The following is a 27,540-nucleotide window of genomic DNA, read 5'->3' as shown; positions in this document are numbered from 1 at the left end:
GGTTCATCATGTGCACAAAACAATCTGAAAGGGCTCTGGCCCAGTCAGAATGAGCACTGCCACAAATAATTGATATGTTCATGCCAATATATCCCAGCTGAATATCAGCCTTGGCACAGTTACAAAAGACAAATCAGAGGACTCAATTAAACCTATCTTTGGGGATGAATTTGCGTGGTCCAGATTCCACCTACAATTTGCCTCTTCTGAAAGTCCTGGCTCTGCCTACTACCAGCTTAAAGTAGATCAGTGGCTGGCTCACCCCAAAAGATAGCGCCTGGAAGTTAGCAACTTAAACACTGAACTGACATTCATGTTGCTGTGAGGTTGGGAGTAGCTTTGAACTTTCTAAAAATTGGAACACTAATACAATATGTTTATACTTGTATAAAAATGCAAACTTTATAGAGAAGCATAAAATAAAAAGTGAGTATCCCTTCCATCCTGGCACCTCCAGCCTCACTCCCCAGAGGTAACTTATTAATTTATTGCAGACACCTGCATACGTTTTCTGTACAAATTTATTTATGTGTATATATTTTTTAACATGAACAGGAGCCCACTTACACTTTGTTATTTCCACTCACTATTTCTTAGAGTTTATTCTATATCTGGATATAAATCCACTTCTTTTTTACAACTGCATAGAATTTTATTGTATGTAATAACAATTTATTTAATGAGTCCCCTATTGATAAACACTTAGGGTGTTCACTATTACAAACAATGCTGTAATAAACACTATATCAATTAGAGTGTTTTAGAATGAAAATAACAATACCCAACTAAATGTAGTTTAAACCATAAGGATTTACTATCTTATAAAACAAATGATCTACAGCTAGGTGGTCCCAAGGGAAGTTAACTTAGTGGCATAACAAAGTCATTGAGAGACCAGGTGCTTTCCATGTTTCTTGCCATCCTCGGAGTGTTAGATTCTTTGCCTTGGGTTTGAAGTAAGATGGCTCCCATAGTTCCAGACGTCCCTCAATCGATTTCAAGGAGAAGAAATCAGTTTCTCCTTACACCTCTCCTTTTCCCAGGGAGAAAAACATTTCCAAGAAGCCCTGCTACAGACTTCCCTTCACACGTCATAGGCTAGAACACGCCCATTCGAAAACCAATCGCTGTCAAAGAGAAATAGAATCACTCTTATTGGCTTATACCAGGAGATTCATCCTCTTGGGCTGGGGGAGGACACGCTTTTCCTGAGCACAGTGCATCCTGATACCCGAAGCAACTTAAGGTCCTATTGGCAAGAAAAGAGGATGACTGTCTATTGGGTAGCAACCAAAAGGGTCTTCCACAAACAAACACCCCTTTTATTTTTAGAGATGGGCATCTCACTCTGTCACCCAGGCTGGAGTGCTGTGGTGTTATCATAGCTCACTGCAGCCTCAAACTCCTGGTGTCAAGCTATGTTCCTCCCTTAGCCTCCCCAGTAGCTGGGACTACAGGTAGGCCCCACCATGCTTGGCTAATTTTTAAAAAATTTTTGTAGAGATGAGGTCTTGCTTTGTTGTGCAGGCTGGTCTCGAACTCCTGGCCTCAAGTGATCCTCCCGCTTCAGCTTCCCAACATGTGGGATTACAGATATGAGCCACCATGCCCAGCCACAAACACCCTTTTATATCCATATTTGTGTATATATGCACATATATTCACAGGACAAAGTCCTCAAAATAAATTTGCTGGGTCAAAAGAGTATGTTCATTTAAAATGCTGATGACATCAATGGATGACTGGATAAGCAAAATGTAGTATACATATAAAATGAAATATTATTCAGCCTTAAAGAGGAATGAAATTCTGATACAACATGAAAGAACCTTGAAGGCATTATGCTAAGTGAAATAAGTCGGACACAAAATGTCAAATATTATACAATTCCACTTCATAAGTTTCCTAGAATAGTAAAATTCATAGAGACAGAACATAGAATGGTGATTGCCAAGGGTCGAGGGGAGAATGAATGGGGAGTTATTGTTGGAATTTCAGTTTGGGAAGATGAAAATGTTTTGGAGATGGGCGGTGGTAATGGTTATACAACAATGTGAATGTGCTTAATACCACTGAATGATATGCTTAAAAATGGTTAAAATGGTAATGTTTATGTTATGTATATTATACCACAATAAAAAAAATGTTGATAAATGTTACTAAATTGTCCTCAAAAAGGCTTTTGCATTTAACCCTCTCACCCCCAGTGGATAGGGCAGTGCTTGGGTTCCCTATAATGTTTTGAGGCCAGTGCTAATTCAAGGGTCCCTAAGTGGTGGCACAGAGGGTATTGGTGAATATAAGAGACCAATAGTACCTTTACAGTATCAGTAGCAGAAAGGTCTGGTTTGTGAATTAAAACAAAATCTTGGCCAGGCGTGGTGGCTCATGCCTGTAATCCTAGCACTCTGGGAGGCCGAGGCGGGTGGATAGTTTGAGCTCAAGAGTTTGAGACCAGCCTAAGCAAGAGCCAGACCCCGTCTCTACTAAAAATAGCAACAAATTAGCTGGACAACTAAAAATATATAGAAAAATTAGCCAAGCATGGTGGCACGTGCCTGTACTCCCAGCTACTTGGGAGGCTGAGGCAGAAGGATTGCTTGAGCCCAGGAGTTCGAGGTTGCTGTGAGCTAGGCTGATGCCACGGCACTCTAGCCCAGGCAACAGAGTAAGACTCTATCTCAAAAAATAAAAAATACAAAACTAATAATAATAAAAATAATAAAATCTTAAGGGCCCCCCCCCACCGACTGAATGGACCCCCTTTGGCCAACTAGAGCCCAGAAATACCCTAAAGCTGAGTCACAGGCCATGAGAAGAGAGGTCAAACAGGCCCTCCTCCCTTCTTGGAGATATCCTCTGTAACTCATTAGCAGGCCTAAAACTATGCAGGATAGAGGGTAAACCACACCTGCAGGTCCTCAATTTACCCATCAGATCTCCTGAGTCTATGTCTGGTCACTTGTCTCTGATTAGCGGACTTCCTTATCTTAAAACATTTCAAGCCTTTAGAGAAAGCTTCATTTCTTTAACCAATTACAAATCAAAGAATCTTTAAACCCACCTAGAACCTGTAACCCCCCCCACACCTTTGAGATGTCCCACCTTTTCAAGCCAAACCAACGTAAACCTTCCATGTATCGATTTATGATTTTATGTGTTAATTACTGTCTCCCTAAAATATATAAAACCAAACTGTGACCCAACTGTGGCAGGTCCACTTGTTCAAGGCTTCCTGGGCATGGCTCTGGGCCGTGGTCACTCACACTTGGCTCAGAATAAACCTCTTTAAATTATTTTACAGAGTTTGGGTTCTCTTCCCTTTCAGAAGTACAAGAAGAATCCCCAGAAGGGGAGGACTGAGCAGGTAGTCTTCTTTGTCATCCTTGAGCTTCAACTACCTCTGGGCTTCTTTTCTCTTAATTACTTCCAGTCCACCATAGTGGCTCCAAGACTCCACTGCTCCTATTTAGTTCTCTGAGTTAAATGAGGACAATAGTCTAGAAACTTGCTTCTCCTTGAGAAAAATTATCCAGAAATTGGAAATTTAGCACAAAGATTATTGCATGCCTTTCAAAGCCACATGACTCTGAGTATTAAGTAACAATCTGCCAAGAGTCATCTGATTTTCTAAGGGATGTAACTTTGACCTATTTACAGTTGATCCAGCTAGACTCTGTAAAGCTAAATTTAATGTGTAAAAGACTAATAAATGACATTTTCCCCCCTGGTAGAGATGTAAATGATTCCTGTCTGATAGAAAAGATGAGCCTAAAGCTTACAGTTTGATTGCTTGGACATTAACCTGTTTTGTATCTAACTCAGCCGTCTTCTTTCAGCATTCTTCTTTGCACTGACTGTATGTACTTCAGCTTGTTTTCCTGTGAACTGATGTTGTCATCATGCTGGTTCCCTCATTAGGGAGCTAAATAAATTTTTGACAGGGCCTCACTTATGTTCTTAACTTTCCGAAAATTATATCTGACACCCTTAGCGCAGTTCTAATGAGCTTTCAAAATGGCATCGCTAAATACAAAAGAAAGGGAATAAACATAAGGAATTTGAGAAGTATGAAAACAGCCCCATTTCATCTAGCTGCCAACTCCACACCCTCAGACACCTCTAAAGTTAGACCACAAGAGCATCAAAATCTGTTACCACTCAGACTTTGACCCCATTTTGAGATTTGGGGTTTGACTTCTCCCCAGACAGTGGGCAAGAATGCAGCGCTGTGGGTGCGCCCTCCCTCTTCTGGACACCCCCCACCCCCTGCCCGGGTGGGACTTGGTCTCTTCCAGCACCGAAGAGTACAACTGCTCACTGACTACTTGTGACTCAGATGAGGGCTGGGAAGTCCTCAGCCTCAGCAAGTTGCCCTTTCTGTTAACCTTTGCGTCTAAATAGCTCAACCTGTGGATTCCTGGGGGTTTTGTTCTAGTGGCCACCTCTCCTTCCAGTTTCCTATTCCCACTGTGCTCCTATACCTTGCACTGTGGCTCTTCCCTTCTCTCAGTCCTGCTGCTGGGATCCAGCTCCCTCTGGACTTCCCGGAGCCGTCACTTGCCCCACGCAGTTGTGAGGAGCAGACCTTTATCGAGGCTTGGGGGAGGTTACTCCGCAGCACTGCGCAGCCGCCAATTTCACACCTACTGTCAGCTCTGCCTCAGCAGGCCTGCCGTGGCCAGCCTTTTGCTGGCTCTCCCTTCTCAGGCCTCATGCAGGGCTACCGGGACATCAAGTCAGTCCCTCCCTTCTCTTCCCTGCCCCTTGCCCCCTCTCTCCACGGCTGACCCTAGGAATTCAAATTCTTCCCACGTTACCAGGCAGGTCAATTCAAAATTATCCCCTGAAGACCTCCTGTCCAAACACTCTGCACCGCGCTGAGGGGGTGCTCACCTTCACCCACCTGAGAGGTCAGCAAGGTATTTTCCTAAATTAAGAGCCCCTTTTCCTCATGCAAAATAAGGCATTTCTCTAGATTGGCAGGAGTTGGTTCTTGTTTTAAAAAGCAAAATGTCCTTCTCCCACCAGACAAGGGAGAGAACAATACAAGTAGATAGCAAAATGGAGGGAGAGAAGATGGAATGTTTGTGTCACATGGCTCTCCTGGAAACTTAAACTTACCATATTTATATTCTCTCTCAGAGTGCAGAAAAAAGAGCTTGATTAATAATTTCCCTTTATAGGAGACCTGGTCTTCCCAAAGGCAAAGGAAACCTTTTTGGCGCAGGTAAATTGTGTCCTACTTCACTCATACAGTCTGTGGCTCTTAGCTGTGCCACAGAATGACAAGGACCCCCGGGAGATGCTCCCAGCAGCTAACACAATAGTCAATACCAAAGCAGCTGCACGAAACCAGCTAAGCCAGCAAAATGCTCCTGCAGTGGGTATCAACTCATCATCTCCACATTTCAGCCAGCAAAGAAACCCAGAAACAGCTAAGCTGCATGTTGCAATTTCTTAAAATAAAACTTCCTAGTTTTGAATTTCATCAAGCCTTCTTTGGTTTTATAATATTATGCATATGTCCTTCCTTTCTTACATCGCATCAAATGTTCACACCACTTTTAGGAGACTGCCCTTTGCAAGGAGAGGCTGGACTAAGAAAGTTGTATGTTAATTTTTTTGCTGACTTTGACTATGGAAGGCCACCAGATTTTATTAATCAGCTTGGATTGCCATAACAAAATACTATCGACTGAGTGGTTAAAGCAACAGAAATTTATTTCTCATAGTTCTGGAGGCTGGAAGTCTAAGATCAAGGTGCCAGCAGGGTAGGTTTCATTCTGGAAAGCCTCTGTTTGGCTTGTAGGCAGCCCCCAGCTTGCTGTGTGTTGGTATGACCTCTTCTGTGTGGGGAGAGCAAGCTGTCTGGTGTCTCTTCTCATAAAGACACTAATCCCATCATGAGGGCCCCAAGCTCCTGACCTCACCTAACCCTAATTATCTCCCAAAGGAGACATCATCTCCAAATGCCATTTCATTGCGGGTTAGGGCTTCAACATATGAATGGTGGTGAAGGGACACATTCATAGCACGATCTGTTTCCCAGTCTCAGCCTTTGGGCAGGCTCTGCAATTCCCAATCATGTGATGTGAAATGACAGCCTGAGACCATTCATTGTGATTTTAAGCTCTGCAAAAATTCCCCTTTATCTTCCATGACAAGAAATAGAAAAGCATTTTTAAATGATTAACCTAGTTTTTAAAGGTTTTTCTTACAGCCCTCTTTGGACACCCTCATCAGAATAGTTAATAGTAGCATTCTTTTGTATTTCAAAAAGTTTCTGCAGAATAGCCTTCTTCGGGAGAAAAAGAGATTCAAGCTAGATACAGGAAGAAGATGTCAGTAAGGAAGTTCCTGTCTGTGGTGATCTAAAAATATCACAAAATGCTGCATGTTAAAATGCATTAAAAATACATCATGACTTTCTTTCTACCCTTTGATATCTCTGTTTAGAGACTATGATTCATAAGAATGCTGTGTTACTGGAAAAGCACAAAATGCAAATTTCACCATGGCATATTTATGATTACTACTAGAAAAATACATGGTGTTAAGACTGGGTGATTCTCTTTTCTTTGGTGTGTTTTTTTCTTCTTCTTCTTCTTTTTCTTCTCTGGGTTGTTACAATGTTGATTATACAATCATTTAAAGACCAATAGTAAATAATGACCGCTAACATTTATTGAATTTTTAACATATACCAGCAACTTGACAAGTGTTTTACATGCTCTCTTTTACTCCTCACAAAAGCCTTATGAGGTAGATATTATTATCTATGAAACCATTAAAAATGCTAAATATGAAGTATGTAAAATTGCCTCCTTGGTCTTCACCTTTTAACAAGGTAGATTTCTTGGAGGATCATTTATTTTACTTGGTGGGGTGCTGCTGGGGAGAGGAGGGGAATAAATATATAGAAGAGGGCTAAATTGGAATGAAGAGGTAGAGACCCATAGGGGCTGGGGGAGGTGGACAGATTAAGGGGTGGAAGAGAAGAGTAAGGAGAAAGTGAAGGCAGAGGTATGGGGGAAAGGGAGCCTGGCAAGGGGCTGGCAGGCTGCAAGAGGAGGGGAAAGTGTCATGGCCACAAAGAGGGAAGGAGCATTTTGGGAAAGAGTAGGATATTTGGAGAGGATTTTTCAAAGTTCTGGTATGTGGTAACTTTTCCTCATGCATCTCCAGGAAAACCTGAGTATAAATCTGCCATATTTCATCTAATCTAAGATTCCACTGACTGTAAGATAGGATCAATGAGAAGACACATCATTATTTTATGCGCCATGAAAAAAAGAAAGACAAAAACTGAGTTACCAATTACAAGTGTCCCTCAGTTGAAAATGTGTCCTGATTTCAAAGAAATACAAAATATTATATTTTAAACCTTTCACAGTCAGATTTATGTCTTTTTGTTGTGTTATGATTTTTAATGTGTCATTGTCCTGCAAGGACAGATCTGAGCGGCCCAGGAAGGCTCTGCCATATTTGAGTTATGCTTATTTTACAGAAGAGAAAAAGCCAGGCTGCACCTGCCTTTTACACATGTAGGTGTTGGGCCCTATAAGCTACAAATGCTTCGTTGGCCCTATTCATTAATGGGCTCTGCCCTGAGCTCAGTAGTCCAGTTGAAAACTCAAGAGTAAATTGAAAGCTACCTAGCTAACTAAAATTGGTCTCCTTATTAAGTCCTGTGGTGAATTCCTATGTGTTACCTTGGCATCCATTTCTAATTTTCCCCTAACACACCCAAACTCCTTCTTGAAAAAGTTTAAATTCTCTCTCTGTGCTTTGAGATGTAAATTTGCTACCACAATTTCTCCAAAACTCAATAAATAAGGGCTTCCACTACGTGGGACAAATTAACTTGCTCCATTTACAAAGGCACAGTTTGAATCCAACTGTCCCTTTAAACTCATGAATGTTACCTGTCTCATGGCTAAAATTTTTAAATCAAAACTATAGAATCTTTATCCATATTTCTATGTATACGTGTATATGTCTGTGCTTGTATGTTGTCTACATGGTACCAAATTGACTTGTAAATAAATGAGTGTTCATAAATTAAATAAATAAACCTAAATTCTATTCAAGTTCATGTGACTTTAGTAATCTTTGGTAAATAAAAATAATATTAGTTTAGGCCGGGCGCTGTGGCTCACGCCTGTAATCCTAGCTCTTGGGAGGCCGAGGCAGGCGGATTGCTCAAGGTCAGGAGTTCAAAACCAGCCTGAGCAAGAGCGAGACCCCGTCTCTACTATAAATAGAAAGAAATTAATTGGCCAACTGATATATATATAAAAAATTAGCCGGGCATGGTGGCGCATGCCTGTAGTCCCAGCTACTCGGGAGGCTGAGGCAGAAGGATCACTCAAGCCCAGGAGTTTGAGGTTGCTGTGAGCTAGACGCCACGGCACTCACTCTAGCCTGGACAACAAAGCGAGACTCTGTCTCAAAAAAAAAAAAAAAAAAAAAAATAATATTAGTTTAAATATAAGTATAAAAAGTATTAGAAATAAGAGGAAAATATCTTATTTTCCTCTTATTTTGTTTGTACAGTATGCAAACAAAATCCAAGATGTTTTTTGTGAGAAAAAGGCATGAGGACATATGGAGTTTTTTGTATGTTTGTTTTTTGAGACAGGGTCTCACTCTTTCACCCTAGGCTAGAGTGCAGTGGCATGATCATAGCTCATTGCAGCCTCAAACTCTTGGGTTCAAGCAATCCTCCTGCCTCAGCCTCCCAAGTAGCTAGGAGTACAGGTGTGTGCCACCATGCCCAGCTGATTTTTAAAATTTATTTTGTAGAGATGCGGTCTTGCTATGTTGCCTAAGCTGGGTGTTTTTGTTTTCTAAAAATAGTAGTTTTGTCTAGTTTAGTGGTTAAAAATTGTTTCAAAAATTTTTTTCTTAATGATATAAACAAAACTGAATGAATACAGAAAACTGGGAAAAGAAAGGGAATAGAAAAAAATTTTTGTAAAAATTTATAAAAAGTTTATAGAAATCTTGTTTGGTCAAACCTGACTGAAATTGGATGGATTTGTTTAAAAGGTTTTATTAAAATTAGCTTTAGTATTAATACACTGATCCATGGGTAAAATTTGGTTTTCTCTTTTAAACAAGATTTTCATGTTATTAATAAGAAATATTAAAATATTTTTGTTCACCTTTGAGTAAACTGCAAAAAGTTGGGGGGGCGGGTAGAGAAGTAGATTCTGTGTGCCTCATGTTCTCTTTCTTAGTTCTTTTGGCTATTTAGAAAACCGAGTCTCCTCTCTATCAAAGAATAAAGGTTTTTTTTTTCTCTTTAAAATCTTTTAAATTAACAGTTGGTTAAATTAATGGCTATTATTTTACACTGACCTGTGATCCTATTTTGATAAATTGTGTTAAAACTTTTCTATTTTGATCAAGTGTTTTCAACCTCTGACATGTGACAGGCTTCCCAAAATCAAACTTCAAATTCTAAATGAAATCTTTTTGATATCAACCTAACTTCGGGATGTTCCAAAGGGGCTCCTGAAGTATTCAAAAGAGAGATAATAAACTAGCTCATTTGGTATGTTAAAATTATATGGGAAGCATTGTCAAACAAGAAAGGATGTCTAACCTTTTTTGAGTTGTATTTGTATGGACATGTTATTAATATGTGTTTTAAAATTGTATGAGATTCTTAAGAATCTGATATGACTTGGTATATGTTATCAGTCATAATTATGGTGATTATGTAAAATTATAGGCCACAGAAAATAAATAAATAACCAAATTTCTTTATCAATTGTGTCTTTAAACCATGGCCATTTTAAGTCTTATTGTCCACAGTTAATTGCTTTATTTTGGTGCTTTTTTCCCTCTGAAAGCTCTCTGCAAATCCTAAAGTGTCGTGTTTCAAAGAGGTTCATGGAGAGGATGGAGAGAACTCTGGAAAACAGATTTCTGACAACTTCAAGACCATACCATTGGACTAGGTAAAAATTCCAGAACTCTAATGAAAAACAACAATAATAACAAACAAACTGAACTCACCTAACATCAAGCAGAACAAGAATTAATTATATGGGACTAAACTGATAGAGGGCTGAAATGATTTTTTATGACTATTTTTATTTGAAACATTGCTGATTCTTTTTATGTTTTGTTTTCCAGAGTCAAGAAAACTTTTTTCCCTTCCTTTATTTATAGCTTACAGTAATTGTGTAAAGTATACTTTCGTAAATAGAATTGAACCATTGACCTTTCTCTCTACCTGATTCCTCCAGAATTTGGAAACTATTTGCCAGTATTCTTATTTTATGGTGATATAGTTATTTACATAAGTTCAATAAGAATCTGTTTTCTTCTGTAACAGCACACAATTGGAGATATTGGTTATTTTACCAAGGCATTGACTAGAATGTCATATTTTCAAATATGACCAGGCAGTTTTGAGAAATTGAGGTTGACTTTTATGGAGCCAATAAAAAGCCCCTTGGAAAAAGCAGCCCAGGTAACTTGTATATACAGTTCCCTTACAAGATTCTTTGCAGTAGGTAAAGAATATCACTTTCTGACAGTCCCAAGAACCTCACGTTATTTTGGGGACCTCAAGAAGAAAAGAAGTCACCCAACTCATACAGGCATTACAGACAGACTTTGGCTTGGTTCCTAAGGCTTGAGAGGCTTTTATAAGTCTAATCTGAAATTCCTTATGAAAAATTTAAGCAAAGAGAACTCAAAGGGAGCCTATATGATAAATCACTATTACTGCATTTTATTCAAATAACCAGGCCCAGTTAATGAAACAAAACTTATTTTGTAAGCAAATTAGTCTTGTTGTAAATATCTTTGGTAAAAATGGATGTCTAGGGAGAAAACAATTATGTTTCAGAAGAAAACAATAGTGCACTTGTTACTAGATTCTAGTTCTGTCCATTTATTTTTGAGTTTTTTATTATCTAGACTGAATCCTGAATTTTCAGTTTCCTCCAATATCTGGCTACAACTCTCTAGCCTAATGTAACAGAAGGAATGGCCTTAAAAATGGCAAAAATATTTTCTGTCTCTTTAAAATATCCCCTACTTTTTGGCGGAACTAAAACTTGCATCCCTGTCTCAGGCCAGTGGTTGGAAGGAGCAAGGTATTGTCTGTTGTTCTTTGTGTTACAGATGATGACTCAGCAGGCTGGGTGGAGGTCCTGGAGGTCCAGGTGGGTCTCCCAGGTGAGCAGAGTTCATGGGATTGTCTTCCCCACAGATGGGACAGATCTGAATCATCAACTATAGTTGAATAGCAATTGCCTAAACTGAGAACCAACCCTTTAAAAGCTCTGTATGTTTGCTTAGTAGGAGGATGATGGCATTTTTAGACAGTAGTATCCATCCTCTTCATTTGCCTGCAAATTAATAAACGCTTTCCTTCTCCTCAAACCACTTGTCCTCATTTTTCTGATGGGGCCTGGAAGACAGTGCCAAGCTTTCAGCAACAATGTTTCCAATTTTTCTCTTACTCTTCTGACTTGGAATCACTAGAAATGAACACTTCTTTTTTCCTAAGGTCCTGAAAGCTGAAGCTAGTCAACTTGGCTTTGAAGAAAATTCACCATAACAGCTTACATTTGACAAACTTTATAAACACAAACTGCTAACCAGAAAAACCTGTCAGATTGACACTAATCTTTGCAACTGACTGCCCTCCAGACTCTAGAAAAACGAAGTGATAGATTACTCCAGTCATTAACCTTTGTTTTTCTTTGTTTCTGTACAAATGCCTCTTATTAAAGATCTGTTTGCCTGCATCACATATAAAGGCCTAGTTTTGAGAACCCATCTGCAACGCCAACTTCTAGAATAAGACACGCCTGTTTAATTGGACTAGCCTATTCCCAGAAATGTGAAACTAGTGTAATTGAGTGTAGATGAAAGTGCTTAGATTTGTTCTTTTCTATGTATTAATTCTCATCCTAATCTGTGTTCTTTCCTCCCTTTTCAGATCCCTTGCCACTCCATTACTAACCCAATTTCTCTCTACATAGCTACCAGCTTAATTTTAATATGTGAAACTTTCTGAAAATAAAGTTTCAAATGGGAGATTAAAGGAAACTAAAACTATTTCACCCAAAAAATATACCCTTTTGTGTTTTAGAGTTTAAGTATTTATTTTTTAATACTTCTTTGACATATTTTGAGGTGGCTATTCAGAGGGTCTGCAGACAGGAATAGCACTGAAAATCTGCCTTTTGTGGAGGAGATTTACATCTGTAGAGGAAAACCTACATAAGTGAAATAAATAGCTAGTGAGTTCCCCCACTCTTTGTCCCGATCTAAAAAAGATTACCTCAGCCACAGGCTACCATCTGTTCCTTCTGAGGGCGGCTCCAAGACTACCTGAGATAGTTCCATCTGCGTAACAAGGCGGTCTTTGCTTGGCAAGCTTTCCTCCCTTCACTCTCCCACAACCTGTGACTACCTCCCCCCAGAGCCAAGAGAAACTTGGTTCCCAGGCCATTGTTCTTTGGGCTCATTCATCTCCCCTGGAAATCATTTACTTTCCATCAAAAGAATTGTCTACAATCCCCATCTCCTTCCTTTCCTATGAAAAAGGTATATAAACTTCTATACCTCACGGGATTATTGGGTAATCATTCTCTTATGATTCCCCTGGACTATGCATATTAAAATAAATTTTGCATGCCCTTTCTCCTATTAATCCGCCTTTTGTCAGTTGATTTTCAATGAACCTTCAGAGGGCAAAGGGAAAGTTTTCCCTTGGCCCCTACAAGAACAATCCCCCGACTATTTTTATTATTTATATTTGCTTTTTGAAAAATTCAGGCCATTTTTCTTAATGTCACACTGTCTGATTGTGTCTCTGTGTGCTTATGCCCTTCTGCTTTGTTTTTAATGCATCATTGTCTGGCAAGGCCAGATCTCAGCTGCCCAGGAAAGCACTGTTATATTTAAGTTGTGACCATTTTATAGAAGATAAAATTGAGTCTCAGAGAAGCCAAGGTACTTACCCCTGGGCTCACAGCTGTTAACAGAAAAAAGTCCCAAACTCAAAGAGGTTTATTCTAAGCTGAATGTGTGTGACCGTCCAGGAGCACATGGCCTCAAGATGTCCAAAGAAAATGTGCCCACCAGAGCTGGGTTACAGTTTGGTTTTATACATTCATGGAGACAAGAATTACATGTAAGACCTTAAGGCAATATGTGGAAGGCATACATTGGTTTGGCTGGAAAAGGCAGGGGGCTTACAGGTTCTAGATGGGTTTAAAGATTCTTTGATTTGCAATTGGTTAAAGAAATGAAGCTTTGTCTGAAGGTTTGGAATGTTTTAGCTTAAGATAAGGATGTCTACTAATCAGAGACAAGCCACTGGACATTTACTGAAACTCAAGTGATCTATTAAGTAAATTGATGGCCTGCAGGTGTGGTTTCCACTTTGTCTTGTCCAGCCTTAGGTCTGTTAATGATTTAGCATCTCATTGTTACAAAGGAAATCTCCACAAAGGAAGGGAGGCATAGCGGTGTTTCACCTTGCTTCCCATGGCCAACAACTCAGCTTTAGGGTTTTCTGGGGTCCCCTTGGCCAAGAGGGGGTCCATTCAGTCAGCTGGGGGTTTAAGGTTTTATTTTAGTTCACACAGCTAACAGAGAGCCAATATTCCAACCCAGGTCAGCTTGATTCAGCCTGTTCCTGTGGGGTGCAGTTGAATTTGTTCCTTTATCACCTGTGCTTTTTATCAAATAGAGGTGGGTGATTTAGGTTAAACCATTTGGTAAAATTATTTCACAAGTGATGCTTTATACTTGTGAAATAATTCATAGGGCATACAATCAAAATACATTTGTCAGGCATCACTCTTAGTGACTAAGTTTGATCCGTGCTTAAAGTTCTGATCACCAGATTTCTCTTTTTGCAATTAATAAATAATGTGCAGCATGTCATTTTGGCACCATACAAATATCCTGCTCTGCCTTGTTCATTTTTGTAGCCCTCAGTTCCTAACACAGACCATAACTAGTAGACAGATGAGTTCTACGTTGGCCCTACAAACTATGATTGAGCACAAGCACACAAACGTTACCAAAGGACTTCCTCTAATGGATTATTCTGGGGTAATGGAGGCCCTGCATCCCTGAGAGAAGGCAGTAGGGATCCCTGGGGCAGGTGAAGAGGGGTAACAGAGCTTCATCTGCCAACACCTCAGACTGAATTCCCAGACCCACGCTAAGTGCTTGGGAGGAGCTGCCTCCTTTCAGAGATTGCTTGGGGGAGGCTACCCAGAGCTTGGCAGAAGACTGAAAAACAAAAATTTAAAAAGCTGTCATTTCAAAGCTGGGAGCTGTTTTCTGTTTTGCAATAAGGAATCTTCCTTTGTTCTAGGAAAACCCACCTGCTCAGTTCATTAATGTTATGCAAATGTTAAGCAGGAAATGTTTCAGCTAAATTGCTTTCTATAATAATATAAGAGGGTGCCTGCACTTTTGCAGAGTCAAATCTCTTCAGAGTTAGTTTCCTTAAAAGTGGTGTGGTGTTTTTTGTTGTTGTTTGGGGTATGTGCATGTGTGTGTGTGTGTGGGGGGGGTTGTGTATGTGTGGGTGTGGGTGTTTGTGCTTGTTGACGGGGGGTTGCCTAAGTATGGTTTGAAAATTCTTCATGCTTAAAAACTTATTAGTTCTGGTAGAGATGACTAGAAGAGGCACCCCAGGAAATGGCCTGTATGTGGTCCTCACTGTCAGCACAGGGGCACCTTACATGAAGCTTTTTCAAGCTGAGTAGAAGAAACCAATCAGTTCCCTTCTGAGCTGGCTGGGACCTACCCCTGGTCATTCCCAGAAACCCCTGGGGGACATCATGAATGGTGGCTTGAAGTCATCTGGCTATGAAAGTAAAATGTGACCACATTGTGATACTAGTTTGATGCAGCATACAAAATGCTATTTCAGCAACAAGCATACTTAAAGATCTTGCTGAGAGGAAGCAGTGCAGGTGTTGGAGGAAGTGGACACAGAGCCAAAAGACATAGAAAGATGGACACCCCACTTCACTGGCAGCCTTGAGAGAATGAGAGGGCACATTTGGTACCACATCCTCAAATTTTAAACAGTCTAAGACTGTCTTCTTTGGCCAGGTCTGGAGGGTAGCTATCTATCTATACAGTGTCATTAAAAATGGACCAGTGCAAGATCAATAGCAGTTCTGTCACCTGCTAACCTGGATCCATTATTAATGGGTCAGAATTTGGCCACATTGAAGTGGATGTCTTCACTGGGATGAACACATTATCCAAAGTTTCTTGATTCCTGGAATTCCTAAATACTTTAAATCTCATAGTAATAAAGTTTGAAGAATATCAGACCAATCTTCACTTACTTCAAACCAACTATAAGCCCCCTCCCAAGTCACCAGGAGCAATGTATTCTGAGGATTCACCATCTTTGGGGTTTTGAGCAATACTGTGACTGATTTTGCATGGAGAGTGGGGAGTGGGCAGTTGGGATAGAACACAGAGCCCAAGAGCTGAAAATCTTGTCTCTGTTGTCATCTGTCCTGATAAGCCTCACCTTGCTCTATTAACTCCATCCCCAAATGTTTACTTCTCCAAATATCCAAATAACTAGTAAGAGCTGTGCCTTCAAATCAATTCTGATTTTATTGCTGATGGCAAGTATTCTTCATGATTGGGTTTAGAGATAATGAACATTTTCCAGTTTTTAGAAAATTTGAAGTAAAAGATAGTGAACATTTTCTAGTTTTGTAGAAAATTGGGTTTTCTACTCTATTTTCCTGAAAAAAATCCTTTTTGTTTGATTTTGGAGAGACAAGTGGGATGGAAATAACTTTTTAGAGATGACTTTTTCTGTCATCTCTAAGTCTTATTTTTCTCCTTTCTTGAGTTTTTTAATGCAGTGTTTCAATTCTTACCCTTTTGTGAAAAGCTTTTGAGGCTATTAATTGTCTTTTGATTGATACTTTGGTTGCCTCCAACTAATTTTGATATGAAATAGTCTCATTTTAGTTGCCATCAACTAGTTTTGATATGAAATTTAGTGAGATAACAGGGAGGGGGAGGGAAATCGATTGTTCTTTTGATGGGTCTAAGTAATTTGTAATTTTAGTTTTGATTATCCATTTAACCCAATAGTTATTTAGAGGGTGTTTTTAGTTTCCTAAGAGAATAGGGGTTTTTGTGGCTATTCCACTGGTTGTTCATTTTTTATTTTATTATATCACAGTAATAATGTGGTCTCTGTAATTTTTGTTTTTTGCAATTTAAGTTTTCTTAATGGCCTGATAACATGGTCAATTATCACAATGGTCCATGAGTCTTTTTTAAAAAGCATTCTCTAATTATTAGTTAAAATATATAATAATAATAGCATATTATAATTGTGTATAATATATTATATAATTATACACAATTGTGTCATATATAACATATTAAATCAAGCTTATTAATTAAATTATTCTAGTACTTAAGCTTTTTAGTGTTAGGATTCATTTACATTCTTAAAAATTTTATTTATATGGGTTTTATCTACCAATATTTACTGTGCTTGAAATTAAAACTGAGAAAATTTTAAAGTATTTAAGTAATTATACATAGACTTTAAATATAACAATAATGAGCACATTACATATTTTTTTTTTTTTGAGACAAAGTCTTGCTTTGTTGCCCAGGCTAGAGTGAGTGCCATGGCATCAGCCTAGCTCACAGCAACCCCATACTCCTAGGTTCATGCAATCCTGCTGCCTCAGCCTCCTGAGTAGCTGGGACTACAGGCATGTGCCACCATGCCTGGCTAATTTTTTCTATACATATTAGTTGGCCAATTAATTTCTTTCTATTTATAGTACAGACAGGGTCTCGCTCTTGCTCAGGCTGGTTTCGAACTCCTGACCTGGAGCAATCCACCCACCTCAGCCTCCCGGAGTGCTAGGATTACAGGTGTGAGCCACTGCACCTGGGCCACATTACATATTAATATAAATGTTTTTATGAAAATATGTTACAAAACCAAAAAATAACAGAAGAGTAGATTTTTTTTATATCTTTGCAAATCTCTTTAACATCTGACTTAGTACAAGATAGCTGGATTCGCATAACTGTTCACAGTCAATTTGTTGTTATATATTAATTGCTTTGGTTAAAGTGAAAAATGTTGGATCTCACACAGATATGTAGGAGGGAAATGAAAACTTTAAAAAATAGCCTTTCCAAGCCAGGCATGGTAGTGCACACCTGTTGTCCCAGCTACTCAAGAGGCTGAGGTGGGAGGATCATTTAAGCTTAGGAGTTTGAAGCCAGCCTGGGCAACATAGCAAGACCTCATCTTTAAAAATAAAAATTTAAAAATTATCTTAAAAACAACATTTTCAAATAATTATGTATATTTTTCTTTGATACTACACTGAAACTTCCAAGTGCAAGTGATAGTTTCTTAAAACTTCATTGCAACGTGGAATCTGAAACCTAACAATGAACTTTTTATACTCTGTTATTATAAAATCCATTGGTCTAACTAGTAGTCTGAATGGATCTTTTATCTACACATGATTTTGTAATATCATGCATTGAAAATATCTGTTCACTAAATTATGCAGATATCCTAATTGTTGACACATTTTATCACACAATGTCAAAAAATCACATTCATTAATATCACCTATCTTATCAGAAAAGTTTTATTGGAAAAGTGTCAAATTCACAATAATGGGTTTGAGTTCCCCAGAATTCTATTTTTACTTGAAACCTAACATTTTATCCTTGGCAACTGTGGAATGAAGAGAAACTTCCCCTTTCCCCCCAAATTTGCTGAAAGATCAACTCACAATTAAGGCAGATTAATAAAAGGAAGAGGTTCATTTACCATGCACATGGGGAGAATCACAAAGTGATTACTCAATATCCCAGTGAAGTCTAGAAATTTTTATACCCTCCTTTTGGAGGGGAAGGGGAGATGACGAACATAAGTAATTCTCTTTAGGGCTAATAAATGGTTGCTAGGTTGCTAGGGAGGATAAATGATGGGGGAAACAGATTGACTTGTAAATGATTCTCTTTGTAAATTAAATTAACCTTGAGACACAGGTATTATATTTAAAATGATTTGGGCCAGGTCTGCTTGCATTCTTGATTTTCTTTCCTACAATATAGTGAGATAACAGGGAGGGGAAGGGAAGTGGGTTGTTCTTTTGATGGGTCCATCTGGTTATGCAGATAGAGGGAAAGCCCTTTCCAAGGGCCTGTTGATCTCTAAAGGCCTTTAATTCAAAATTCTCTTTCTAGCGAGGAGTCACATTTTGGGGTGAAATTTCCTGAGCTCCTTAACAACAAATATTGAAGTGATAGGCTCCTTTCATTTATTTTTGGGAAAGTGTCTACTAAATTCAAGTCTGAATAATCATCATTTGTCTGCCAGTCCTTCTTTCAAGTAAAAATAAGGTTCCTTGGGAAAAGTGGCTATAGCCTTTGGCTAACAACTCAAAACAAATGCACAGGTGTTTATACTCAAGACGATGGCTGTATCAAAATATAAAGCAAACTATTCAGCAGAAGTGCTTTATGTGAATATTATAAAAATATGCACGCAAGAGTTGAGATTTAATGCTTTGCTGGTGTCATTCTTAGGTGAACCTGTTGTTTGCTTGTTTATTTCTGTGTGTGGTGTTGAAGAATATAATGTCTGCAAATACACTTTGGAGCTGCAGTTTGATTTGTGCTTAGGTTCCAGCAGTTTTGCCCACCACTGCTTTTGCACCAATCAATGCAAACATCACTATTGTGAACAAGGCAAATATCATTGTTGGAAGAAAGATTTTTCCTCTTTCAATTTATGTCTAAGTGGTTGGGGGCTTGTGAATTAACTGACATTAGACAGATTAGCAGGAGAAAAGGTTATTATGCTTGTCGGAACATTCAGATGAAGAGGCTCCCTGAACAGCTAGAGATAGGGGTTTATATACCAACTTGTTAGGAGAAAGAGAGGGAGGAGAAGGGCTTCTATAGAAAAAAATGGGTTTTGGACAGACAGATGGGCTTTCAGGGGAACAAATGGAAGGCATGACAGTATTGTGATCGTGTTTATTTACGAAATTTCTCGTCTTGGCTGGAAGCACCCCCAAAGGGGGATTCATGGCAGCTTCACTGACAGAAGGCTCTGCTTTCAGTCAGATAAGGGAAGCTCCGAAAAGGCTGCTTTTCTGTATCTGCTGTATCTCAAATGTCTTCAGTTTAAAGTACTCTTTATACCATTTTGGTGGGTCTGAGTAGGTCATAGCATCATTTTATTACTATCAAAATCATTTTGAATTCGTGGAACGTGTGATTAGGTCTCACAGACCTGGGAGTAATGTGGACAGCACTCTGAGACCACTTGCTTGATGTCCTTATTTTTTTTAACCAACATGATTGGTTTGCTTCTTGAGGTATATTGATTTCCCCCATTGTGAATTTATATTTTTATAACTTTTGCTTTATATGTCTTGAAGATATGTTGTTAGAAGCTTAAGTGTTTATAGAAATATTTATCATCTTTATAGATAGTATTTTTTACCAATATGCAATATCCCTCTTTGTTAATTAAATGTTTTTGCCTTGAGATTATTTATCTGATATTAATATTGCAATATCTTTGTATTCACCTACTATATATATATATATATATATATATTCATTTTAAGAAGTTTATTCTGAGCCAAATTTGAGGACCATGACCCGGAGCCATGCCCAAGAAACCTTGAGCAAATGGACTCCTATTTTTCTTGTTTAATTTAAATTTTATTCTTATCAAAGTAATACATATACATAGTTTTGCTTTGTTTTTTAAGTAAAATATTATAATATTATAAGACCTCTAACAAAAAACAGTGGGGCTGGCCCTACCACACTCCACCAACCAACCACATTCTCAGAGGCTACCACTTTGAACATGTGTATTTACATCACATGTTTATATCACACGTTCTCACTCACATGTGGGAGCCACAAAAGTGGATCTGATAGAGAGTAGACTGGTGGTTTACCATAGCTGGGAAGGATGGGGGAGTGGAGGGGAGGAAGAGAGATTGACTAATGGGTACAAAAATACAGCACAATTCATAATTGCAAGGCTGTGGAAACAGCCCAAGTGCCCATCAATCCAAGAATGGATTAATAAAATGTGGTATATGTATACCATGGAGTACTATTCAGCTCTAAGAAACAATGGTGATATAGCACATCTTATATTTTCCTGGTTAGAACTGGAACCCATACTACTAAGTGAAGTATCCCAAGAATGGAAAAACAAGCACCAGATATATTCTCCAGCAAACTGGTATTAACTGAGTAGCACCTAAGTGGACACATAGGTACTACAGTAATAGGGTATTGGGCAGGTGGGAGGGGGGAGGGGGGCGGGTATATACATACATAATGAGTGAGATGTGCACCATCTGGGGGATGGTCATGATGGAGACTCAGACTTTTGGGGGGAGGGGGGAAATGGGCATTTATTGAAACCTTAAAATCTGTACTCCCATAATATGCCAAAATAAAAAAAAAATACAGTTAGATAGAAAGAATAAGATCTAGTGTTCGATAGTTCAGTAGGGAGGATACAGTTAACAATAATTTGTTACATTTCAAAATAGCTAGAAGAAAAGAAGTTGAATATTCCCAACATAAAGAAAAGATAAATGTTTGAGGTGATGGATATTCCAATTACCCAGATTTGGTCATTATACATTGTATGCATGTATCAAAATATCACATGTACCCCAAAAATATGTACAACTATTATGTATCAATTTTTTAAAAATCTTGAAATTGGATAGTCTTCGTCCTCCAAGTTTCTTCTTCCTTTTCCAAGTTGCTTTTGTTATTCTGTCATTTGAATTTCCATATAAATTTTAGAATCAGTTTGTGGTTTTCTGCAAAAAAAAGTCTGCTTGGATTTAATTTGGAATTGCACTGAGTCTACGAATAATTTGAGGAGGACTGACATTGTAACGATGTTTATTCTTCTAACCCATGAGTACAGTGTATCCCTCCAGTTATTTAGGTCATTTTAAATCTTGTTTACAAGCGTTATGTTAGCTCTCACCGTGCTGATTTTTCACATCTTTGATGTATTTATCCATAAGTATTTCATATTTTTTATGGTTTGTAAGTAGTATATTTTAAAATTTCAATTTCCAATGGCTCATTGGTCATATTTAATATATAGAAAAGCAATTTATGTTCATATATTAATCTTGTATCCTGTAATCTCACTAAACTCACTTATTAGTTGTAGTAGCTTTTAATAGATTCTGTTGGATTTCTGCATAGATGATCATGTCTGCATGAAGATAGTTTTATTTTTTCCTTTATGATATGGATGGCTTTTCTTTCTTTCTTCTTTTTTTTTTTCTTCTTGCCTGATTGCACTGGCTGGAAACTCCAGTACAATGTTGCCTAGAAGTAGTGACATCTTATATACTTGTCTTGTTCCCAAGCTTGAAAGAAAAATCATGTCTTTTATCATTGAGTATAATGTTAGCTGTAGGTTTTTCATAGATGCCCTTTCTCAGGTTGAGGCCATTCCCTTCTAATCATGTTTTGCCTGAAGTTTTTAATCAGGAATGGAGGTTGGATTTTTGCCAAATATATTTTCTGTATCTATTGATGTAATTGTATAGTTTTTCTATTTTAATTTGTTAATATGATGACTTACATTGATCCATTTATTTTCTATTTTTTTAAGACACAGAGTCTCGCTAATGTTGCCCAGGCTGAAGGGCAGTGTCTAACCATGGGCATGATCACAGCACACTGCAGCCTCTAACCCTTGGTCTTAAGTGATCCTCCCACCTCAGCCTCCCAAGTAGCTAGGATCACAGGTGTATGCCACTGCACCTAGCTTGATTCATTTTTGAATGTAGAACCAATCTTGCAATCCTGAGATAAATACTGTTGAATTCATTTTGCTAAAATTTTGTCTGAATTTTTGCACCTATTGCCATGATGAATATTGGTCTATAGTTTTCTTATAATGTCTTTGCCTGGCTTTAATATTATTGATACAGTAAAGCTGGCTTCATACAATGAATTAGGAAATGTGCCCTTCTCTTCAATTTTCTTGGAGAAAGTATGTGGAATTGGTATTATTTCTTCCTTATATATTTGGTAGAATTCACTAGTGAAGGCATCTGGGCCTGGATCTTTCTTTGTGGGAAGGTTTTTAACTATAAATTCAATTTCTTTAATAGATACAGAGCTATTTAGGTTACTTATTTGTTCTTGAAAGAATTTTGGTAGTTTGATAGTTTTTGTCTTTCAAGGAATTTGTCCATTTCATCTAGGTTGTCAAATTTATTGGCATAAAGTTGTTCATAATGTTCCTTATGTTCCTGCTAATATCTATAGAATGTCTAATAAAGTCTCCTCTTTTATTCCTGATTGATAATTTGTGTCTTCTTTCCTAATTTCCTTAGGATTTAGCAGTAGGTTTATCAATTTTATTGATCTCAAATAAACAGCTTTTGATTTCATTAATTTTCTCTATTATTTTTCTATTTTCTGTCCCACTGATTTCTGCTTTGATCTTCATTATTTCCTTTCTTTTGCTTACTTTGGTTTAATTTGGTCTCTTTTCTTAAGGTGAAAGCTGAGGTCACTGATTTGAGACCCTTCTTTTTTTTTCTCATATGGGCATTTTAGTGCTATAAATTTTCCCCTAAGGGCTGCTTTAGCAATACTCCTCAAATTCAGATATATTGTGCTATTATGCTTTCATTTTCATTCAGTTCAAAGAAGACTGTCTAATGTCCCTTTGATTTCTTCTGTGACAAATGGCTTATTTAGAAGTGTGTTGTTTATTTTTTAAGTATTTGGAGATTTTCCAGAGGTCTGTTATTGATTTCCAATTTAATTCCATTATGACTAGAGAAGATACTTAGTATCTTGTAAAGTTTATTGAGACTTGTTTTATGGCTGAATATGGTCTATCTGGGTAAATCTTCCATGCGCACTTGAAAATTTGTGTTATTTTGTTGGGTGGAATGTTTAAGCCAAATTGGTTAATAATGTTGTTCAAAGCTTCTATATCCTTAATCATTTTTATGTTTTCATGTCCTACTAATTATTGAAACAGAGATATTGCAATCTCTAACCATAATTGTAGGTTTATTTCTCCTTGCTGTTCTATCAGTTTTTATTTCATGTGTTTGAAGACCTATATGCATAAACATTTAAGATTTTTATGTCCTCTTGATAAATTGACCCATTTGTCACTAAAAATGACTTTCTTTTTTTTTTTCTTTTCTTTTTTTTTAGATAGGGTCTCACTCTCTTGCCCAGGCTAGAGTGCAGTGGCCCAATCATAGCTCACTGCAGCCTTGAACTCCTCAGTTCAAATGATCCTCCCATCTCATCCTCCCAAAGTGCTAGAATTACAGGCAAGAGCCACTGCACCCAGCCTGAAATGACTTTTTTTGAAATCAAATTTGTCTTATATTAATATAGCCACTCTAGTTTTCTTTTGATTAGTGTTTTCATGTATATCTTTTTCCATCCTTTTTACTTTTACCTTATATATCTTTATGTTTTAATTTGCTTCATGTAGGCAGCATGTAGTTGAGTCTTTCTTTGATATCCAATCTGACATTGCCTTTTAATTTGGAGTGTTTAGACCGTTTTTGTTTAATGTGATTATTGATATAATTAGGTTTAAGTCTGTCATTTTGCTATTTGTTTTTTATTGGTCCTACATGTTTTTTGTTTTCCTTTTCTTCTTTTTTTGCTTATAAATTAATTGAGCATATTTTACAATTCTGATTTATCTCCTTTATTAGCTTATTAGTTATAATTCTTTGCTTCTTTACTTTAATGGTTGCTTTTGGGTTTATAGTATACATCTAACTTAACACAGTCTACCTTCAAGTGATACAATTTCACATATCATATAAGAACTTTACAATAATGTATTTCCATTTCTCCCCTCCTGGCCTTTATGTTATTGTTTTCATGTATTTTACTTTTACATATGTTATAAACCCCACAACACACTGCCATTATTTTCATTTAAATAGTCAATTATCTTTTGAGATGTTAAGGAATACAGCCCTGCTAAGAGACGCTTTCTCAGCCTGTGATCTGCAATCTACATTGGGACTGGGAGCCAGGAACTAGGACTGAGGCCCCACGCCTTTCCCAAGAGCTTCCTATTAATGTTTCTCAGCCAGCAAAAGAAGTGAGAGCTAGCATAATGACAAAGATCAGATGGAGGTCAAGCCTGTTGTTTCAGATGGCCTCAAGTTGCTGCCCTTAGGATGAAGATGAGAGAACTTCTGAGCACAGCAACCAGTCAGTAACTGAGAGATTTCAGAATTTTGAGCTATGCTTAAAAGAGATACTGTGAGATATCTCAGCCAGGTGCAGTGGCTCACGCCTGTAATCCTAGCACACTGGGAGGCCGAGGTGGGAGGATCGCTCACAGCCAGGAGTTCAAAACCAGCCTGAGCAAGAGCAAGACCTGGTCTCTACTAAAAATAGAAAGAAATTAATTGGCCAACTAAAAATATATGGAAAAAATTAGCTGGACATGGTGGTGTGTGCCTGTAGTCCCAGCTACTTCGGAGGCTGAGGCAGGAGGATCGCTTGAGCCCAGGAGTTTGAGGTTGCTGTCAGCTAGGCTGATGCCACAGCACTCTAGCCCGGGCAACAGAGTTAGACTCTTTATCAAAAAAAAAAAAAAAGAGAGAGAGAGAGAGAGATACTATGAGATATCTGGCTGTGGTTACTCACTCAAATAGATGACAGGAGGCCAATGGCTGGAAGCTTCCTACATGCCAAGAAAGACTTGTACTGCCAATGAGACCACAAGCCAAACCTGTAAGCCAGCCTGGAGCTGGGAGATTCCATCAGCTTCCCCAGAGTCTGGCATTTGACTTGGCTTCCTTCACACTGGCCCCTCCTCAAGGCTGGCCTTCTGCTTTCCCCTGAGCCCCAGAAGACCTGTCACTCTGGCCTGCTCAGCCCGCCCCATATGATCCACACCAGATGCCTGTTCCAGAGCTCCAACCAGCACCTCCCCACCCCTGTGAGGTTTCCCTGACACCCTTCATAGGCCCAGGGGCTGCCCTGCAGGTGTCACCCTGCCTCAGTGCCAAGCCCCATCTTCAGTCACCAGCCCTCCCGTCAGAGCTAAACTGCCGTCCTCAGCCTCTAGGTGTTGAAAGAGGGGACTTCAGACATCATCGAATCTACCTGTCTGTCCAGGCAGGGTCCTCAAAAGATGGTGGACAATTAGAAAGATGTTTCTTTCAATTAACTGAAGTTTCTTTCAGTGTCACTTCCACCTGAGGTCCTGGTTCTTCCATCTCCCGATTGTACACAGGACTCCCCTACGCCCCCTGGCTCCCCACTTGCCAGTTGTGTGAACTCGAGTTGATGTAACTTCCTAAGCTTTTGTTTCCTCATCTGTAAAATGAGGGAGGAGCCAAGCCTGGGATCGGTGGGTCACCGCGCAGGGGTACACTGCGAGTCCCTTCCTGCAGCCACAGTGCTTGCCATGCGGCCGACCCCTGACACTCCCTCCGGCAGGGCACACACGCTTTGCCTCCCTACGTCCTTGCCGACACCAAGCTTATTCCCAGGAGTGGCCGCGTCGAATATAAGAGCAGGGGATTGTCAGCTAGCTGTTCCAGCCTCGGCAGCAGCGCCCTGCCGGGCCCCAGCTCGCGCTGGCCCAGAAGAATCCTGGGCAGCTTGAGCACAGAACTTTCCAGTGAGCTTCAATTTACCCTCACAGCCAGGCCAGGCTGCTCGTGACTGTGCTGTGGGGCAGCGGGGGCTGGCCCAGGCTCTCCCTCCCCGGCCACCGGCGCCCGCACGCGGCCCACGCCCACGCTGACTGCACAGGCAGCTCCGCGCCGCCCTCGCCTCGCAATTCCCAGTCTCTTCCCAGCCACCAGCATCTTCCTCTCCCAAGGAGCCAGATTTTACACAAACACAAGCACAATCCTACCTTTTCTTTTTTTCTTTTTTGCCTCTTCTCGTGTCACCAGAGCAAACACTTATAAACTGAGGCTGTGAACTTGACCCTGAAAGAGACGCCATAAGCTGTCACCCAGGGGCCTGCAGACCTGCACTGAGCACACCCTAGATCAGCAGAGAGGTGCTCCCCGCTCCCTCAGTTTTTCCAGCTAGGGTTTTTGGTGTAAGGCAGGTACATCAACTCCCTCCCCCAGCTGCCTACTGGGAGCAACGTCACAGTCCTGAGATTGGGTGTCTCAGGGAGGCAATTTGGAAGGCACCTGCAGCTGGGCCCAACCTAGAACCCAGGGAAGGAACCAGGCTTTCATGGTATCGGTCAGGAGCAAGAAACCCAGCTCCAGCTAGGTTAAGCAAAAAGGGAACGAAAGGCTCCTGTGGCTGGAAGGCCTGGTGGAGGTGGATCCGGGGGCTCAAAGGCGCACATGTGTCATCATCGCTGCCCCCTTCCTGCTTCCACACATGCGCTGCCCCTGTTCTCATGTCTGCTGATGGGAAACTTGCTTCAGGCAGTGAGGGAGATAGCCAGGCAACTCCAGCACCTCCACTGAGCAGCCCCAGAGGAAGGAGAGCTTCCCTCTCCCAGTCCCGGGCAGATCCCCACAGGTCCTGGTATCACATGCCTGCCCCGCGGCCCTGGCACCGCTGTCTCCAGGAGGAGGAGGACGGAGGGGAGCTTCCTGGGCAGGCAGAAACAGGAGCGAAACAGTCCTCTACACGGCATCTATTTTCAAACATGGGAAACTTCTCATTTCTGAGTAAAAATAGAGCCCAATGATCCAAAGTAGGGGAAGAGTCTGGGAGGCTGAGGAAGCTGCCAAGAACAGCCATTCTGTAAATAAAGCCCTGAGTGCTAGAGCAGGACAAGGGACCTCCCGGAAAGCAATTTGTAACAGGCTGTCCTTGAGCACAGGGGCATCTCCAGACCCCGACACAGAATGCATGGAAGGGCGCCATTCCGGAGCCCTTGCTCTCATCCACAGAGGAACTATGGTTGCTTTAACCAGGCTGGGGCTCCCCAGGTCACTTATGAAGTAGGCACATCTCGCAAAGACAGAGGAATCCTTGCTCCTGTTGTGTAACTTTGTCCTCACCCTGGAGTGATGGTAGGCTCTTCCTCCACCCTGCCCCTGTGTGCTGATGAGAAGCATTAAGCTCTTTTGTGCCCTTCTTTAGGCCTCAGCCATCCTGAATGAGACAGTCAATCCTAATGTGAGGAGGTGACCAGCCAGGGATGGATCAGCATGCGAGGCAGAGGACAAGGAACAAACAGTGAATGTACTGAACACTAGAGGAGGAAAGCTGGGGACAGAACAGGGACACAGGCAGTAATCTCAATAACAATGACCAAAAAAAGTAGCAGCTATTCATTCATTGAGTGCTTCCTACACACTAGGCTCTAAGCATTTTACATGCATTAACTTACTTATTTGTGCATTTTAAATGTTCAAATGTCCCCCTGGTGATATGTCTTAATTATTACTACAAAGAGAAAGATAGTACCTTACCCTGGAGAAACCCAGTGCACAAGGTTAG

This window comes from Microcebus murinus, chromosome 3 (genome assembly GCF_040939455.1).
Source record: "Microcebus murinus isolate Inina chromosome 3, M.murinus_Inina_mat1.0, whole genome shotgun sequence".
Taxonomy (NCBI): Eukaryota; Metazoa; Chordata; class Mammalia; order Primates; family Cheirogaleidae; genus Microcebus; species Microcebus murinus.
This window is presented reverse-complemented; position numbering follows the sequence as displayed.